Genomic DNA, 6,000 nt, shown 5'->3' with positions numbered 1-6,000 from the left:
AGTAAGTGCCTGATGAACTCTTTTCACGCCAGCTGTGATAACCGCTCACTTTCACCACGCCTCACAACGTACGTGCCTGCACAAAGCACTTTCTGAGTTTTAGAAGGAATCGCATGAAACTGCCGTTTTCGTAGGTCAGACACTATTGAATATTGGCAATTTCACTTGGTTCTGGTTAATATTAATCCATCTTCACCACAATCCCATAAAGTGTGTCCTGTCATCATTGACCCCTCAAAAGTTGAGAACGTCAGGTACAGAACATCAGTAGCTTCTCTTCGGCTCCCAGACTAGAGCTGGTACCCAACACAGGCCCGTGTCCTCTATCGTGTCCACGAAGGAAATAAACATAGCTGGTATTAACCTCTTGCTTTTCTCTGGAAGGAGTTTAGGCCTATGTTGGAGTCAGGTGGTATCTTCAGAAAAATTTCTTTTTTTTTTAAGAAAGTCAAAACGCTGGCTTACGTGGAAACCAGCAAGAACTGGGGCTTTTTCTAGAGAGTGGCAACCGGCTCACGGACCCAGGTCACCTCCACTGTCGCTAATATCCCCGTGCTCGCAGACAATGGTATCTAAGAAGAGAGCTATTCTAAGAAAAATGGAAGGGCACCGCCTTTTCCCTTTCCGTTGGATTTCTAAATCATCCAGGGTACGCAAAAAGGACCAGCGGGATTGCTGGGCGTGAAGCGCCACCGTGCGGCCAAAGCGCCACATACCAACAGGCTGCCGTGTCTCCTTCCCAGGGGGGCGGGGAGCCCGAGGTGTGTGGCTTTGAAGACCCGCAAATCCTGGCCAGGTGGAGGAGCACGATTCAGAGGGCTGGACTCGGGTCTGAGTCCTTGCTTTGGGAGGTCTGGATTCATCATAAAAAAAGTCGTTTGTCTTCCCCGAGTGACAGTTCCCCTCAGTGTAAAATAGGGCTGCGATCTCCAGGTGTGGCAGACCCGGGACTGCAAAGTGAACACACGGCACTTTGCCTTCACACGTCATATAACAGACATCAGGCAAGGTTGGAGGCGAGAAGTCAACCCCGCGGCACTCCGGTTAAGGGCTCATTTAAGACCAAAGTCAGCAGCAACCTTCACATCTAACCTCACCTACACTTCCATTTGACAAAGGAAAAGCGGAAATAAGGTGATCTGGGGACCATGTGTAAGGAGGCATGACAACAAAGGATTGTCACGTTGTAATCAACTGACTGTAACATATAGACTGGCGTTCTTGGAGAGCCCTAATAGTGGTATTAACTGAGATATTCCTGTGCTTACCCACACAGCTGCTATGCAAGTGCTCTACCTGCATTCTATCAGGTGCTCGCGCTGGAGCCTTGGAGCAGCGGGTCCAAGGCCACCGGCCAGGGGGTGGAGGGGTGGAGAGTCCCGCCGGCCCTCTGCCTACAGAGCCCACTCTTAACCCCAAGTGGGAATGGTGCTCACTTCTTCCAGTGTTCTCAGGATGCTATACTTCCTCCGATTGCCTTTGAGACATTTTTAGAACTTCTCTTTCACAGCTATTTTTAGTGTATGGCAAAATTTATGAATATCCTAAGAGACAGCAAATCAACATCCTTTCATTATGACAACAGTCAACAGGCACTTTAACGGGCGTAAATTCATTTAATCCTCACCATATCACTAAGATGAGAAGGAGTACTATCACACCCAATTCCCACTTGAGAAAAATAAGGCTTAAAAAGCCTAAATCACCTGCCCACATTTACAGAATCTGGATTTCAGGGTCTGCAGCTCAGATAGGACCCTGTGGGGCTGGGTGAGACTGAGTGGCTTACTTATCAGATGACGGGGTGTCCAGGGCCTGGAGTCCACCCTACCACCACCACCACCTGGTATGGGACAGAGGCCACCCAGGGAAAGGGGTGCCTGAGTCATGCAAAGACCCTTCATGCCTGTGGGCTCCCCTGCTGCACCCAGCTGCCTCCCAGGAAGGCTTGGGTTTTAGAAACAGCCAAAAGGAGTCTGGAGCTGGGTGTCGTGAGTCTCATGAGTAGGGCTGGCAAGCTCTCTGCACTGTGGACAATCCGATTTTGAATCAAATTGAGACTGATTTTCTCACCTAGAACATGTGACACCCGCCCTGCCAGTCTCCCACACCTCCTCCCTTCCATCTGTCTGGGCTTGATCCCCACAACCCTGGAGCGCTTCCCTCTTCATTAGCCTCCTCTTCCTCACACCCCGTTTGCTCCTTCTCTGCCTAACCTCTAAATGCTGGGGTACCCGGGTCTCGGTCATCCATCTCCCTCCCCACTGAGAATTTCATTCAGGGCCTAGGTGACTTCCCCTCCCGTGGCTTCAAGTTCCGACTTCCCTGAGCTCTACGCATGGATGTCAATTTCCCCTTAGACATCTCTACTTGGAAGTCTATAGAAAGCTCTGAGACAAATTAACACATCCAAAATAGAACTCTTCATTCCCTCCCACCAACTCCCCGCACTAATCAGCCTCTCCCTGCTCACCTCCGTAAAAGGAACCCCCGTCACATCTCTGTCACTCACAGCAAGCTCAAATACCTGTGACTTCTACTTCAGAGATGGTCCTAAATCCAATCATGCTGAATCACCTCCCTTTCCCCCACTCTGGTCAAGCCACCCCAGCTCTTGCCTGGTCCCCTGCAGAGCTGCCCCGCTGCCTGCTACAGTCGAATCTTTACCCAATGGCCAGAATCATCTTCTAAAAACAAAATCACATTGTGTTGTTCCCTTGCTTGGAGCCCTCGAGAACTCCCCAGCACATTCCTTTCTGCGTCCTTGAGGTCCTCTGATGCTGTCCTGCGTGGGGCCTTCATGTTGGGTCCTTCCCTTGTCTGGTCTTCACTGGTCCCCACTTCATTCAGGTCTCTGCTCAGGGTCACCTCCTTGGAGACGCTTTCTGTAGCTAGACACCCACCTTCCACCTCTGCACTCTCTGTCCCTTCTCTACCTGACTTCACAGCTTTTATCAATACCTGGCCCTTCATTATATTTAAATGTATATGCACATCACCTATGATTGCTCATCGTCTATACACCTGTCCCCCCAAATTTAAAATCTCTGAAGGCAGGGATCTTGTCTTGCTGTTCTGCCCTCAGGACTTGGAAGAGAGCTTGGCAAATATGGGTGCCAGTGGTAACCTTATGCATCAGTTAATGACATCTTGGCGCTCTCTCAAATGGGCCATGCTCCCTCTAGCAAGATCTTTTTGCCCCTGCTATTCCCTCAGCCTAAAACTCTTTCTATAGCCCACAGCCCTCTGCATTTTGATGCCTTTGCTCCGCTACAGATCTCAGCTCATGGTCGCTTCATTCAGGAATGCCACCTGTCAATCACTCAATCAAGTCCTAGCTTTGGTGTAGTTCCAGGCACTGGGGAAAGAGCATGGGCAGAGCAGACTGAGCCCTTGCTCTCATGAACCTCACAGTCCCATGTGGGCATAGAGGTGTATGTGTGTGTGTTCATGTGTTAGATCATGGCTAACATGGGGAAGAGAACGTCAGCATGGTAGGGGTGAAGAACAGTGGTGGTTGAGGTAGGGTGATCAAGAGGGGTGTCTCTGAAAGGTGACAGTTGAGCATTTGAGCATGACAAATGAAACCATGTGGGATCTAGAAAGTCATCCCCAGCTCCCTGGCCCTGACTAGCTTAGACTCCTTGATTACAAGTTTTTGGGGACACTGTAGGCATCTTCCCAGTACTCCCTTCAATCTGACTCACGTGTATTGGTGTAATCCTTTGACTAATGTCTGTCTCTCCCAGGAGGCTGGAAGCTCTGTGAGAGGCTCTGTTTATGTTATATCCCCAGACGCAGGGCTGGGACACACACAGTACATGCTCAGTGCTGTTTGTCAAACGACAGTTGAATGGATAAACAAGCAGAGGCAATTCCCCCAAGAGAACGTCCAGCAGGCTTGGCCATCCCCTGTGGCCTGTGAGGTGGACCAAAACGGCCCTGTGAATCGGTTTACAAAGTGTGTCTGCCCAAATCCTCTGCTCAGCCCGGCACACAGCCCTGCCCCTTCAAGAGCTGCCCAGCCCAGGCTGCTGATGAACTGGGGGGGGGGGGAGGCAGATGGCCCCTCAGGATGCAGCTGAACCACATGGGGGCCTGGGCAAGATCTACCACAGGAGGTGGATCTGGCCAAATCTGGTGGGATCCAGGGGCAAACAGCGCACTCTAGGGAGGAGAGAAGCCAACGAGAGAAACTCAGGGAGGCAGGAGACAGACGGGAGCAGGTGGTGGGGTGGAGACGACAGGGCAGCTTGGATGGGTTTAAGCCCACCACCTTTCGGGGACAGCCCTCCCCCCAACTACACTGCGTCTTCTGAGGGCTCTGCTTCACCTCTCCCCACTCCAGCTCAGGACAGGTTGATGGCTTTTTTCTTTGTCTTCACCTGATCGCTCTACGCCCCTCCTTTGACTCCCCCCACCTTCCCAATCTGACTTTCCACGGCTGCTCCATAGAGACCCTGCCCACAGTCAAGGGCATTTCCCTACTGTCCACCACCCTTTCTGTGACTGCTCTCGTGGCTGTCCTTTTGCACGCCATTCCCCCCTGTGGAATGCCCGCCATCAGCCGTCTTCTGCTGAAGTCCAAAGCCAACCTTCAAGGCTCCATTTTAACCCTGAAGTCCTTCCCTAGCACCTCAAGCTGCCAGGCCTCCATCCCTTCACAGAACGCCCTTTGTAGGTGGACAGAGACACTCAGTGACATGCAGGTGGTCAGCACTGCTTTGTCTGTGTTCGTCCCATCTGCCCCTTTGGGTCACCAGTTGCTGAAGGGCTGAAAGCATATGTCATATCATTTTTCTCGGTGCACAGCTGCTTACTAAAGGTTTGATGGATTGATTATGGGAAAACCTCACTCGTGACCGGCAGTGACGTTTATCTAGAACTGTTGCCCATCTGTCATCCTTACAGGGCTGAAGTGCCATCCTTTTCCACTTTGGAATTTTGTATCATTGAAAAGTCTTTTTGAAATTGGAACCCGTCAGACAAGACAGAATTGCAAGGTAGCAACTAGAACCAAAAGAATTTGGAAATGGCAGCCAAGTCAGAGGTAGATATAGGGCTGTTATATTTACGCATAAAAAGGAACTGGGCTGGATTTGTAAGAAGGACTAGAACGTCTTGTGATACCGTGTGCGTGACTAAATAATGGCCTCCCAAAGATGTTTCCATTCTAATCCCCAAAAGCCTATGAATGTCACCTTACATGGCAAGAAAGATTTTGTGGATTGAATGAAGGATCTGGAGATGGGGGGGATGATCCCAGATTACCCAGGTGACATTGATGTGATCACAAAGGACCTGATTAAAAGGAGATAGGGGCTCAGAGTGAGCAGTTGGAGACGTTTCGATGGAAACAAGAGGTTGGAGTGATGCAGGCACAGGGCCACCAGGAAGCCCCTGGAAGGGGCAAGGAGAAGGCAAGGAAACGGCTTCTCCCCTGAAACCTCCAGAAGGAACATAACCCACCAACGCCTTGACTTAACCCACAGAAACCGATTTTGGTTCTTCCAACTTCCAGACTGTAAGAGAATCGGTTTGTGTTGTTTTAAGCCTTTAAATGTGTGGTGATTTACTACAGCAGCAACAGGAAACTGATCCGCTATAGAAAGGCGGTCACTGATGGGGTGCAGTGTCCTGTGAGAACCTCTCCGCGCCCCGTGTGGGAGGGTGGGCACCGGGAGCTCTGTTCCCGCAGCCGTGTTCTCAGCTGCATGGCAAAGGGCCGGCGCACACGATTCAGATCAAACTAGCAGCCCTCGCGTGTTTCCTCCAGGCAGATGGCGGGAGCTGGAAACCAGGGCTGAAGAACAGGCTACAGGTCGGAGACTCACATCCTCGTCGTTTGATATCCTGTCTAGGGATCAAAAGATTTTCACGTATCAAAACTCAGAGTCCTGGGAAGGCTGGAGCTGCCAAAAAGAGTGCCCAGTGACCAGCTGACTCCACTGAGTAACTGGTCAATTCAAGGGGGGAAGAATCAATCAACTCAGCTGGGTT

This window comes from Microcebus murinus, chromosome 13 (genome assembly GCF_040939455.1).
Source record: "Microcebus murinus isolate Inina chromosome 13, M.murinus_Inina_mat1.0, whole genome shotgun sequence".
NCBI lineage: Eukaryota > Metazoa > Chordata > Mammalia > Primates > Cheirogaleidae > Microcebus > Microcebus murinus.
Note: the sequence above shows the minus strand (reverse complement) of the source record.